The 14,424-nt window shown below is 48.0% G+C and overlaps 1 protein-coding gene and 1 long non-coding RNA gene across 4 annotated transcripts in view; one reads left to right on the forward strand and one right to left on the reverse strand.

Moving 5' to 3' along the window:
- Window positions 1–14,424, reverse strand: part of ZFHX3 (zinc finger homeobox 3) — a 974,639-nt gene that overhangs the window by 394,614 nt on the left and 565,601 nt on the right. The window lies entirely within an intron of this gene.
- Window positions 1–14,424, forward strand: part of LOC308236413 — a 29,062-nt gene that overhangs the window by 8,184 nt on the left and 6,454 nt on the right. The gene's annotated exons all lie outside the window — the stretch shown is intronic.

The raw sequence follows: 14,424 nt of genomic DNA on the forward strand, positions 1-14,424 counted from the left end.
CTATTCTCTTACTGATTTCCATCTTGTGGCAAAGAGTGAATGGGTACAGAATTCTAGAACAATATTGTTTTTTCACAAGCCAAAGGCACAGCCACATGTGTATTACAGGAGTCAGGAAAGGGGGTCAATAAGGCATTAAGAATGTACATGAAGGAGAAGCCCCGGCATGATTTCAGACAATGAGAGGGAGAAGAGGCTCTGAGTGAGTGTAGAGGTGGTCCCAGCAAGACAGGAACCACTGCTGGGGATTTATCCATATTGTGAGCCTAACCAATTGGGAAACTTCGCTGAGAACTGTCCCTTCTTCTTTGAAATGGGGACCATGATACCAGCCTCCAGGAGTGACTGAGAATTAAATGAGATGATGTATGTAAAGTGCTGAGTGCCACATCTGGCGGAAAAGACTGGAAATGGAAGTTGGTAATTGTTGCTTTTGTTGGGGTAATATCCTAGATCCCTAACTAGCTAGCCTCTCCCCTTACTTCTGCGTCATGCATACTCATGGGAACATAGAAGATTACAGTTGAAGGACTTGTTCTAGGTCAACTTCCTCGTAGAGGAGAAAAATGAGTGAGTGGGATTTAAACTGCTCAGCATCGCGTAGGTCATTAGGGCAGAATCAGAAGGAGAAACCAGCTCCCTGAGGCCTGTTTCACAACTACGCAGTAGAGTCCCCTGTGCCCGGATTTCCCTTCTAGATTCATCTTGCACAGTAGTGGAACTATCTATCTCCCATCCCTCCTCCCGCACCCCAACAGCCTAGTAACCATTGCTCTGTAGGTTACGATCTTCTTTGGAAGAAAGATTTGGTGATAATGGTATTATTCAAGTAGAATGTTTTAGATCAGGAACCACAGAGCAAGATTCCTTCATGTTTTTCTTTTTTACTATAAATATAAATAACAAGGGCATATAATATTCACAGCATAATAATGTAAGACAAAGCAAAAACAGGAGCTATAGAAACAATGCTCTTTTAAAAAGGATCAACTATTTCTGCAGTTCTCTGCAGTAATTTGCAGACACTCCCTTGGAAATGCCTCAGGGCACATAAACCCCAAAGCTTGTAACTGATCAAAACGAGTGAGAGGACAGTGGAGCTGTGTTGGAGAAACAGGATAGGGCTTCTTATTTCCCGCCACACCTGAGAACTGTCCTTCAAGCAGCTGTTCAGAAGCCAGCAACACTTCCATCAGTGTGGAGGTGTGGAGCTGAGACAAGGTGGTCCCGGGGGAGCCCTTGTGAGGATTGGGTAGTGCCATGGAATCGTGGATTGTGGCATTCAAGCAAAAAGTCCTATCCAGCAGGACATTGGCCATAGCAAGACAAGCTATGATGTGCACGTGAGTCCTGAAGGTGAGGCTAGGTCAGAGTCTGGAGTGTGTGGTCAAATGAGAGAGGGGCATACACTACTGTGGACTTCAGCTGAGGGAACTGGGTGCCCCAATGGCTGCATAGGCACCAGGGGAGACAGCATCCCAGCTCACCAGTCAAGTTGGGTTGTGGAAGCAGGCATCGAGATTAGGAAGTGATTAGGCAGGCCTGGTGGGATCGGGGGACCCTTCCCTATCTCATCACCTGAGTGATAAGTGTTTGCCATACATTGCTCATATTTATCGTTCAGCAAATTACAGTATTTCTCAGTCAGGATTAGAAGGCCTGAGAGACAGATCCTTCTGTTTCTCCATGGCTGTGACCCATTCACTCTTATTCCTGACCCATTTTTGTCCTCATTCTACTCATATCCAATTGAACTGACGAACCACAAAAGCCGATGTAAGATGTAACTTCATTAGAATATCCTCCTCGAGAAAGATCTGGAACTGTATTTAATCTGCCAAGGTAATAGGTTTAAGTGAAACACAGCTGACACCTCCAGGCCACTGAGCTATTATATTTGCATTTTATATTGAATATGCCTATAAAACTCTTTTTTTTTTGGTAGATGGAACTGACATTTCCATATGATGGTAAATGCTAAATTGTGAATAGCTTTAATCAGAGTTTTGCTTCAGCAATTCCATCACTCTGCAGCCACAGAAAAAGATCACAAGGAACGCCTATAAGCACCCAACACAATGTGCTTTTTGGTACAATCTGGTTAGTAGCTTAATTTGGATGTATGCTATCTCTCACTTATCCAGAAGTCAACTATTTAACAGCTACCTTACTTACCTGGAATTAATTTAAACAAAAGCTCTCTAACAGCCAGAAAACTCATCGCTGAAGGGACATGCATGGAAGTTCAGGGATATTAGACTCTCAATCATCAGTCTCAGTGGCACTGATGCCCCTTCCAAGGACCAGGTTTCAGTGTGATGCTGCTGGCAGGGGCTCTTGGAGGGAACCGCTGTGCAAGGCTGCTCTCCCTTGAATGAAAAAGGTTGTGGACACAGGATATGGGATATGTGTGAGTGTGGGAGGTTCATGAAGGCTACACTGGGCACGTTGTTCCCTATGAGAAATGGGAAGTAGCGCCATTGGTCCAATAAATTTGTTGCTTCTGCATCTGAAATTCATCTTGGTTTCTGGGGACTCTGCCTTCCTCAGCTGCCACTTCTTTAGAGGGCACGTGAGAATATGTGAGCTGAGAAGTGAAGAATAAAGTGCTAAAGGGACCCAAAGAATTCCAGGAAACACTGCTTGTCATACCAACAAAGCTCTAAACGTGGACAGCAGCATCCATAGGGATTTCTGCATCCTGGGCCCTGCTGGGACCTGCGAACAGATCTGCTGGGAGTAGTTTTGAATAGTCTATGGAGGCACCTTCCAGAAAATATTCGTACTGAGGAGAGTGTCAGGTGTATGAACTAGACCAGGGGTCGCCAACTGGTGATCCGTGGACCACTGGTGGTCCGTGAGGTCCAAAAGGTTGGCGACCGCTGAACTAGACTAAAGAAGAACGAAATGGTAATCAAAGGCATGACCCTACTCTCCTCCCTCCTCCAGGCAAAGCCCAGCACACAGGCCTGAGTCCTGGGGACAAGCGAATAGCTTGAGAGCCAGTTCCCCATGGAGCCTCTGAGTGATGGGACATGGCAGCCAGGAGCACGCTGGGACCAAGGCAAGCGAATGTGGAACAGAAGTCTAGAAGATTCTTCCCCAGCAGAGTAGAAGCGTCCAGGTGGTGGCGGCGGGAAGGGGTGAGAATGGGAAGGTAGAACTATGGAGAGTTTAACCAAGCAGACACTGCCCTCATGGCTGCATCAGCCCAGCTTCAGCAGCCGCCCTCAGTGGCTGGCACAGTGATGTGGCAGCAGGGAGAAGCTGGCAGACGGCGATGCCAGCAGCATTGGGAATAAACACACCAGCACCCTCACAGCAGCTGTGATGGGTGAGACGAGGCACATTCACAGAGGCTGGTGTGTGGCAGAGGACTCAGATCCGGGGGGCTGAGAGGACTTATGTGAGCTCACATGAGGCCCCCTCTGGGGGCTACTTCCCAGAAGACCCGGGAGATGCTGAGAATGAAGGGCCTACTATTGCAGGTGGAGGTGGACTCCGCCGCCTCGACATGAGCCTCCCTCCACTCGGGTGTGACCTGGAGAAACCGGGTGTCGCAGCAAGCTAGACCCGGAAGCCCCAGGAAGGACTGGGTGTGAGGAAGGCAGCCGGGCTGGTGGCCACGCCACTCGCATGCACATGGGAACTGAAGCAGAGCTTCCTTCTCCACGGCCCCAAAGCCAGTTGCAGTGACCAAGTGTTCTCTAATCGTGGATTCACTCATCTGCCGCCTCTCCTGAACGGTAAGCTCCGTGAGGAAAGGGACTGTGTTTAGTTCATCTTTAGATTCCTACTTCTCCACACTGCACCAGGCAAACAGCAGAACCTCAACCAGTGTTTGCTGGATGAAGGATAAAGAAACCAAGAGATGCCACAAATGGGACCGGCATCTGAGAGGAGGTTATGTGAATGAATAAAGACTGTGTCCAGGTGTCCAGAAAGAAGTGGCAGCCCCACACCCCAAATACTTTCAGGACCGGATAATTGAAAAGGGAAAGGGTAAGAAGAGGAAGGTCCTGCCAGGTGAGAAGGAATGACAGATCCACGTGTGCTGCCTCTTAGGTCTGTGAACTCGAGAGGGCTGGATCCTTGGGCTTAGACCAGGAGGGGATGTACTCCCACGGGACATGGGCCTCAGGCCTCTGTAGGGCGGCAGACACCACGCCACAGCCTGAGGCCACTCCTATCTCCTCCTCGGAGAACCAGCTGAGAAGTTCACTCCTCTGTGAGCAGTCCCAGGCTTCCCAGCCCAGCTTCACTGATGACAGTCCTGGTAAGGGTGGACCTTGGCCAGGTGAGCTTCACGGGCGGACAGGTGGCCATGGGTCTCTGGGTGCCAAGCCCCAGAGTGATGACACTCTAGGAGAGAGCTGGTCCACGAGGGCCCGTGGAGGCCCAGAAGTAAAGCATCCTGAATGCCAGGCCCTGCTGGCATTTGGTGATCACTGGGATCTGGCTTCTTCCTGGTGGCCAGGTGCTTGAAGGAACAGGGCTCAGGCAACAAGGGCTGCCACGTCACAGGTGTATGGGTCTGAGTTCCCAGGCAGGACCTCTCATCTGGGTTGGGAGCTGTGAGCACAGGGCTCAGGACCAGATGGATGGAGGGAAATGGATTGGGAATTCAGAATCTGGGCTGACTGGGTCCCTGTGTCACCAGCAGGGTCACTTACCTACTGAGCCTTGAGCGGCTGGGGGCCAGGCTTGGGAAGCAGTTTTATTAAACCTCAATGGAAGGGAAGGTCTTCCCCAGCTGAATGGATCGCTTGATTAATTCCATCTTATTTGCTTGAGAAAGAGGGGGGTGGGGGAGGTGGAGAAGCACGTTTTCCTTCTAAGCGCATATATTGTTTTTTAAAAAAAATATATTTTTATTGACTTCAGAGAGGAAGGGAGAGGGAGAGAGAGCTAGAAACATCAATTATGACAGAGAATCACTGATTAGCTGCCTCCTGCACGCCCCCTACTGGGGATTGAGCCCGCAACCCAGGCATGTGCCCTGACCGAGAATTGAATCTCAACCGACCACCTGTTCGTAGGTTGATGCTCAACCACTGAGCCATGCTGGCCGGGCAAAGTGCTATATTTTAAAGGGGGTCTCTATATTCTTTAGATATGACATTTTTAAAATAAGCAACAATTTGAGGCACACTCTTGCACTCTTAAAATTTGAAACTGACTTCCATTCCAAAAAAATAAAGTTTTTACACAAACTGATAATTCTAAAATGGTCCCTTCGTTCTCCACTGGTTGAGAAACTGAGGGCTATAGATGTCTTCATGATATAATATTCAATATTTTCAGAAAGGAAGATACATCCCCTTATATTAAATTAATGTATATGCATATTTGCCTCAAGTTTTTCAGGCACAAAGTGTGAGTATGTGTGCATGGATATGTGTACGTGTGTGCACATGTGTATGCATGTAGACTGCATATAATGTGTTTGCATGTAAATCTGTATGCATGGTGTATGTAGAGTGTGTGTTGTGGGTGGTGGGAGGCTATAAAAGGTGTCTTTGCTACATGCTGAGTATGCAAGAAGTGTGTGCTTTTCTGAACCACCTGAGATCAAAGATGTTGCAGTCCATCCTTATTTTGAAATAAAGTTTAAAAATTTTTTTTATTGAAAACCACAGTTTTATTCCAAAAGACTGAGTAGGATGGTACTTTAAAAATAATTCTAGGCATTTAAGTTTAAGAGCCTGAAAGAAGTCCCATCCATGGTCCAAATCTATTCCCTGGCCCAGAGCCCAAAGTGTTTTCATTAGATTGAGAATTGGATACAATTTCATTCACTTGAAGCTTTTGCTGCTCAGAATTTTGTTCTTCAGAGACAATCTAACAAGTGTCGATGGCCATGTTGGCCTCCATAATGGGCTTCCTCTCCTTGAAGGATCTATTTCAGTTGCATTATTACCATTTAAAGATGGCCTTGGGCTTACGGACACATTTTCAGTGAATGTATGAAGAATGCTGATGTTTCCTTTACATGCTTCTACTTCTACAGTTAGTGACTTGTTTGGAGAAAGTCCTTAATTTATTTTCTATGAAGCCATTTGCAAAAAAAAGGCTACCTAAAGAATTCTCTTGTGTACCTTAATCTTGCTGCTACTAAAGAAGATTTTGTCCAAGCATACCAAGATTCCTTTAAGTTTTAAAAATTAATTAGTGAGGATTTCACTGTGGTGTTTTCAGCAAATAGTGGTGAAATATCAGTAAGAAAAAAGACAGATAACCCACAGAAAAATGGGCAAAAGACTGGAATAGGCACATCACACACACACACACACACACACACACACACACACACACACAAAAAAAAAAAACCCCACACAAATTCAAATGGCCAATTAGTGCTCACATTCATTGGAATTAAGGAAATGTAAATTAAAAGGTGACGCAATTAAGGTGTACTAATTGGTAGTTACAAAGTAGGCATGGGGATGTAAGGTAAAGCATAGGGAATATGGTCAACTATCCTATTTAATAAAAGAGTAATATGCAAATTAACCATCACTCTGCTACACCCACAAGCCACGCCCACAAGCCACACCCACAACCCAATCAGGAGAGAATATGCAAATAAACCCAACCAAGATGGCTACAGCCACAGAGAGCAGGAGGGAGGCATGGGTTTCCCTGGCAATGGAGGAAGCCAAGCTTTCTGCCTGCCCTTGCCGGCCTAGGCCTCTACTCAAGGCTACAAAGTTTCAATGATAGAAGATACATAAATCCAAACAGAAATGGCGGCAGCCACGGAGCTGGAAAGAGCAGGAGGCTAGGGTTGCCCGCGGCGATGGAGGAAGCCAAGCTTCTGCAGCCCTGGCCGGCCAAGGCCTCCGCTTAAGGCTACAAAGTTTCAATTATAGAAGATACATAAACCCCAACAGAAATGGCCGCCCCCATGGAGCAAGCAGAAGGCTTGGCTCCGCTCCAGGCTACAAAGTTTCAATTGTAGAAGATAAATAAACCCCAGATACCAGGGCCTCTGCTTGGGTCGCCAGGGGGCGTGGCCAGCCTGCAAACCACCACAGGCCCCTCGCCCAGACTGCCCCACACCCCAAGGGAATCCCCACCCTGATCCGGGACACCCTTCAGGGAAAACCAGCTGGCCCCCACCTGTGCACCAGGCCTCTATCCTATCTAATAAAAGAGTAATATGCAGATTGACCATCACTCCAACACACAAGATGGCTGCCCCCATGTGGTCAAATATCCTGCCCCCATGTGGACACAAGATGGCCACCACAAGATGGCCAGCAGGGGAGGGCAGTTGGGAGGGACCAGGTCTCCAAGGAAGTTGAGGCGACCAGGCCTGCAGGGAAGGGCAGTTAGGGGTGACCCGGCTGGCAGAGGAGGGAAGTTGGGGGTGACCAAGCCTGCAGGGAAAGGCAGTTGGGAGGGACCCAGGCCTGCAGGGGAGAGCAGTTGTGGGGGGGGACCAGGGCTGCAGGGGAGGGCAGTTAGGGGTGACCAGGCCTACAGGGGAGGGCAGTTAGGGGCAAACAGGCTGGCAGGGGAGCAGTTAGGCATCAATCAGGCTGGCAGGGGAGTGGTTAGGGTGTGATCAGGCTGGCAGGCAGAAGCAGTTAGGGGCAATCAGGAAGGCAGGCAGGTGAGCAGTTGGGAACCAGCAGTCCTGGATTGTGAGAGGGATGTCCAACTGCCCGTTTTGGCCCGATCCCAGTGGGACATCCCTTGAGGGGTCCCAGATTGGAGAGGGTGCAGGCTGGGCTGAGGGACACCTCCCCCCCCCCCCCCCCCCCCGTGCACGAATTTTGTGCACCGGGCCTCTAGTATTGTAATAACTATCCATGATGCCAGGTGGGCACTTAAATTACTGAAGGGAACACTATGTAAACTACTATATGAATGTCTATCTGTTGTTCTGTACATCTGAAACTAATACAAAATAGTGTTGAATGCAAACCATAATCGGAAAATAAAGTTTAAGCCCTGGCTGGTGTTTCTAAGGGGTTAGAGCATTGGACTGCACACCAAAGAGTCACAGGTTCAATTCCCAGTCAAGGGCACAAACCTGGGTTGTGGGTTCACTCCCCATCCCTGGTCAGGTCATGTGCTCTAGAGGCAACCAATCGATGAATCTCTCTCACATTGATGTCTCTCTCTCTCTTCCCTTCCCTTCCTCCCTTCTACTCTCTGTGAAAAGCAATGGAAAAAATATCCTCAGGTGAGGATTAAAAAAAAAAAGGAAAATTTAAAAAAACCACAATGAGAGACAACTTCCATACTCACTGCCTTGGCAAAAATTGAAGTCTGACAATAATAAATGTTGGTGTAGGCGTAATAGAACAATGGGATACCCATACACTGTTGCAGGATTGTAAAGACACTATTTAGGAAAATGGTTTTGCATTACTTTGTAAAGCTGAAAAGATGCATGCCCTGGACCCAGCAAATTCCTTCCTGTAACAAAGCAGTTCTCAGAGTATGGTCCCCATGCCTGGCTGCAGCATCAGCATCAGTGGGGAACTTGTTAGAAATGTAACCTCTCTGATCTCACTGCATTAGACACTCTGGGGGTGGGGCCCTACCATCTGCGAACCTGCTGGGTGATGGCAAAGAGCTCTCAACTAGGGGAAGCACCCCCGGAGAGAAATCTGTGAGCATGTGCACAAGACACATGATAAGAAAGTTCACAGCAGCAACTACATATCCATCAACACGAACACTTTCTCTTAGCAAGTGTAATATTACACTGCAATGAACATGAATGCATTCCATGAATGAGTCTTATAGTCATTACTAGAGGCCTGGTGCACGAATTTGTGCACGAGTGGGGTCCCAGGGCCCACCCCGATGGGGGCCCATCGGGGGTGGACCAGCCAGGGGGAGGGGCTGCGGGCAGTTGGCTGGCCAACCATGGCCCTGATTGGGGTATTGGGGGCTGACTGGGGATGGGGCCAGGAGGGGTGGGGGGCTGTGGGAGGGCTCCAGGGCATGTCCGGCCAGTCTTGCTCAGTCCCGATCGGCTGGACCCCAGCAGCAAGCTAACCTACCGGTCGGAGCGTCTGCCCCCTGGTGGTCAGTGCACATCATAGCGACTCATCGACTGGTCGACTGTCTGCCCCCTGGTGGTCAATGCTCGTCATAGCAAGCGGTTGAGCAGCCTTAGCATATCACATTAGCATATTACGCTTTGATTGGTTGAACAGCTGACCGGTTGACCAGACACTTAGCATATTAGGCTTTTATTATATAGGATAGGATGTTGAGGGAAAGAAGCAAGACACAAAGAAAAAAAAAACCTCTTAAGAAAACCAAGGAAATGATTACCATAAGATCCAGGAAAATGGTTATATCTATTAGAAAAGGAGGTTATGGTCAAGAAGGAACTCACAGTGGGGCTGGGGTTTCTGAGGAACTGGCAACATTCCATCCTTAGACCTTAGAGGCGATTAATACTCTTTTGCTTTATGACTATACTTTAAATTGTGTAAGTGTACTCTTTCAAATATACATTACATTTTACAATAAAAATAAGCTATTGTATCTACCATAGCTTTTCAATGTTGCTAGCCAAATCAATCAAATATAACCCCCTACCTTCACAAGTTGCTTAATCCTTGGTCCCACTATGAGGAGCTGTCTGTTCTGTTACATCACTGCTTTAGTTATTACTCTTTTTGTCCTCTCTCCTAACTTCGAAAGACAGTCAGGAATAGACTCTAAATGATGATTCATATTAGCCAGAGTCATTGTCCCTTCCTCTTCCTAAACATGTGGAGGAGTCCAAAGCACCTGGGCAGTTGCACACATTCTCTGTGCGCGAGCTTGATGCCGCCCAGGGCTCTGCTGCCACCTGCAAGTGCCTTTGCTCATTTGCAGCCTTCTTTGGGGATTGTTGTTAGACTGGACTAATGCCAAGTGAGAGGGGGGAAAACAACATACTGGTTCTTTAGAGTACTACAGTGACAATATAGGAGCTAGTTGGCTCACACCTCAGGTGTCTACGTTTAAAGCGGAACGTACTTTCCAAACAATTTTGAAGGCAGGTCCTTATTTTCTTTCAATTAAGACAGGTGTACTTTGCTCATAGGTCTATGATGATGGCATTGACAGACATTTATCTGGTCACATATGATATCATTCTTTTGTCCACAGGAATCAACACTTTAGTACCAATACATACATATATAGCTACATATTATGGCACATTGTACCAAGCACAGTGGTTGTACATAGTCTACACTATACTCAGTGAACACTGAGCTGACATGCTATTCTGTCATATAAAACATTGTGAAATAAAGTATTATTATAAATTACTATATAGCTTAGCTGTCCAGGTTTTTTTTTTGGGGGGGGGTGTTTGCATTTATTACATTGATTTTAGAGAGGAAGGAAAGGAGAGAGAGAGGAAATATCTATATGAGAGAGAAACATTGATCAGTTGCCTCCCTTACACACTCTGACCAGGGATGGAACCTGAAATCTAGGAATGTGCCCTGACTGGGAATTGAACCCATGAACTTTCGGGGCACGGATAACGCTCCAACTGAGACACCCGATCAGATCCCAACATGAAAATGTGCCATTTTAACAATTTTAAGAGCACAACTAAGTGGCATCAATTACATTCAGTGTTGTGCAACTATCTGTCTGTCCAAGTGTAACCCTCATAATAATGTCTTTATTTGTTAGAATCTTTCCTATTCGCATTGCTTTTTTCTAAACTTCCTCTAACCTAGCCTCCTTCCTACACTTTGTCTTTCGCCATCTTTGCCGGGTCCTTGGTCTCATTTACAATCGGAGTCCACGTTTGTTATCACGTGTGTGGGGGACCAGAGATGTCTGTGTCCACAGGACTTTCTTTTCTTTTTCAGTTCAGCTCACAGCTGTCCAGCAGTGGAGGCTGCTACATTAAACTAAAGAGAGTTAAAACCAAAAAAAAAAAAAAGTCCATTCTTACCAGGAAAAATGTAGACTCTTGCATTAGGGATCCTCTGGGACCCATCATGGGTTATCTAAAGTACCCCAAATTATTAGCCTGATGTGTTAGTGGAAGTCCTCAGGATATTAATTCACCAGTTGTGCACAATTCCCAAGTTAGTCTCTTGTGCCAAACAGTGAATAATTAAGCAGCGGATAATGTCATGCAGCAAGCCTGATAAGACAATAACGATGATAACAATAGCTAACACAGAACGCTGTGGGGGCCCAGCATGGCTCCAAGCCTGCGAGGTGCATTATTATATTTAGTTATCACAGTGGTCGGCAAACTGCGGCTCGCGAGCCACATGCGGCTCTTTGGCCCCTTGAGTGTGGCTCTTCCACAAAATACTATGGCCTGGGCGAGTCTATTTTGAAGAAGTGGCATTAGAAGAAGTTTAAGTTTAAAAAATTTGGCTCTCCAAAGAAATTTCAATCGTTGTACTGTTGATATTTGGCTCTGTTGACTAATGAGTTTGCCGACCACTGAGTTATCACAATGACCCTCAGGCATGCAGAGAATTATTAGCCTATTTTATAGATGAAGAAATCAAGGCTCAGGGAGGCTAACTATATGTCCACGGTTACAGGTTAATCCCAGGCAGAAGGATCACAGAGCCCAGCTCATAGTCACCCCGCTGTGACCCGTTTAGGAACAGAGCCCAACAGAATGTTCTGCTTTCACATCTTTAATGGAAGAAGAAAACACACAGGAATAGTTTAGGGCAGTGGTCGGCAAACTGCGGCTTGCGAGCCACATGCGACTCACGAGCCGCGGTTTGCCGCTCTGTTGGCTAATGAGGTGGCCGACCACTGGTTTAGGAAGAAGAGGAGTGCACAGAAGCCCGGGCTGGGGTGGGCTCAGTTGGTGGGAGTGTTGTCCCTTATGCCCAAAGGTTGTGGGCTTGGTTCCCAATCAGGGCACAAAACTAGGCTGAGGGTTCGATCCCCAGTCTGGGTGTATACGGGAAACAACCCACCCTTGTTTCTCCCTCCGCATAGATGTTTTTTTCTTTCTCTATCTCTCTCCACCCCCCTCTCTCAAATCAATAAAAATATATCCTTGGGTGAAGATTAAAAAAAAAAAAAGAACAATACACAAACCCCTTTATTCCTGTGGGGGTCAGTGAGGGGTGAGGGAGGGAGCTGGGAGAATTAGCCAGTTAGCAATCAGTTAGCAATAAGCGCCAAAAGAAAGACATTTAGAAAAAATATGATGGCAGTTAGTTGGGAGGAGATTATTTTTAGCTGCTAGGCAGGAAGGAGTTGAGTACACAATGTAGAGCCATCAAAAGCTTTTCAGCACAGAAGGGACATAATGAAAGCGATGCTTTTAGGAAAATAAAACTGCCATCAGTGACGATTATGGCCTGGAAGGAGAAAAGCCTCAAGGTGGAAAGGCGATTCAGAGGCGCCTACAGAAGCCCGCAGGGCAGGTGGTGGGGCTGGAGCGAGGGCAGTGCCCATGGGCGCCAAGAGCCCGGGAGAGACGGCAGGAAGCATGCACAGAGCAGTGGATGCGAAGGATGGCTGAGTGTGAGGTTCCACCCTGGATGATGGCAGAACAGGCGCTCACTGAGAGTTAGGAAAACCGCGAGGACTAGAGGGGGTGGGAGGCAAGTGCAGGCCCCGAGCTGGAAACTTGGGCAGGATCACAGGGATGGTGGAGGAGGTTCAGTGTGAGAGCGAGGTTAGGGTTGGGATCTGGAGCTTCTGCAGAGCAGGGGGACTCTAAATCATGAAGATGGATGAGGGTGTGAAGGGAGGGAATGGGGAGTCACACCAAGGCTGAGGAAGACCGAGACCTGGGGGGACATTCACACTTAGAGGTAGTGAGGAAAGAAGTCAGAAAAGATAAGGTCAGAAAGTTAGGAAGAGAGTTGAAAGCAGCCTAGAAGCCAAGGGAGGGGAAAATGTGGAGAGTGAGAGGTGACAGATAAGACAGTGGGTGACAGAAGGTGGGACCCAAGGTGAGGAAGTGGGTTATAGCATAGAGACCCGGGAGGAAGAGCTGCAGCTGAATATTGGGGGGAGTCGGGGGTGAGGGGAGGAGCGTCGGGGAAGAGGGGGAAGGTGCAGCCAAGTGTGGAAATGTCTCGGCGGTTTGGTGGTGAGGAAAGGCGAGGTCCATGAGGATAGGCCAGAGGGATAGAAGGTTCGGGGGAAAGTTCAGGATGAAGGAGCCAATGTTCATAGACCAAGGGGAAGAATCCCGTGGAGCAGAGGGAAGGGAAATGCATGAGAGATATGGATGACTAACATAGCCCAAGTATAGGGGTGGAAAGCAAGTGGGGGTCCAGAGGTGTTGGAAAGAAGTATCTTTCTCTCCAAACTATAGATGTGGAGGGGGGAGGGGCAACACCTGGGGAGCTCACATGGGAGGCCACCCAGAAAGCAGGGAGGCCTGGGCAGCACAAAAGGACCTGATGGCAGTACAAGGGGGTTGTCGTGCAGTGAGAAACGTGACACAGAATCAACAGGACAGGGAAGGGTCACCGAGGCGGTGTGAGGGTCACCTGATGTTGGATGACACACACGTGGGAGGTCACTTGGCTTAGTTCCATAGCTTTCTTTAAACGGCACTGAGTAGGCAGGGAGGAAATAATATACAAGAAGCAGAGGGTGGAATTCACCTGGTTTGGGAGTTAGAATATGAGCCTAACAGAAGGACAAGCGGTCAAGGTCACTTGAGGGCTGGCTAGCAAGGCAGGAGGACTGAGAGAAAACCAGTGCCTGGTCTGGTGGCTTTGGAGGTGCTTTTCAACTCGCCTGTAAGAACGCCTGCTCTGGGAGCACAGCTGATTGACACCTGCAGTTACCTCTGCACCTCCGGGCTCCCCTCGCACTCTCTCCAGGCCAGGCTGCTCTGCGGCTGCTCCAGGGACGCCTGAGCGTGGAGGAGCACAAAGAGGCAGGCCATTTCCCCCACGCAGGGCTCCTCCCACAGGAGAGCTTAGCTCGGGGACTCTTCATGGCCTGGCTGAGATTTTCTCTGCTTTGGGTGTTGTCGGAGGTTCTTCCTGCCCAATCCTCCTCCCCTCCTTTCACAGACGTTAGAACTGCCTGGCACTTGGAAGACGCCCCCACTCCCACCTCCCTCTCACTTTATGCGTCCCAGACGTCCCCCCAATAAATCTGTGGCCTAATTCTGATGTGGCTTTTGCTCTTTTGGATGTCCTGAACCGACGCACTTGGACTAGCTCCCCTTAAAGGAGGGCCTAGTGACTGGAAGATGGAGGTGACTGCAAAGGTCTGGAGGCTGAAGTTCCTGGGATCCTTCTTTGCAGTTATCAGAGACTAACAGAGAGCTACAAAAACAGTAGAGGCTTTCCCTATGCCCTTCACCTCGCTTCCACCAGTAGAATCCTCATTATATAATTAAAGCCAAGAAATTGACATTGATATAATATTAACAAGTTCACATGATTCTGTGTAATCAGTTTCTCATTATGTTTCTGTCCACCTCAC

The sequence above is a fragment of the Plecotus auritus genome (genome assembly GCF_963455305.1).
Source record: "Plecotus auritus genome assembly, chromosome: 10".
Taxonomy (NCBI): Eukaryota; Metazoa; Chordata; class Mammalia; order Chiroptera; family Vespertilionidae; genus Plecotus; species Plecotus auritus.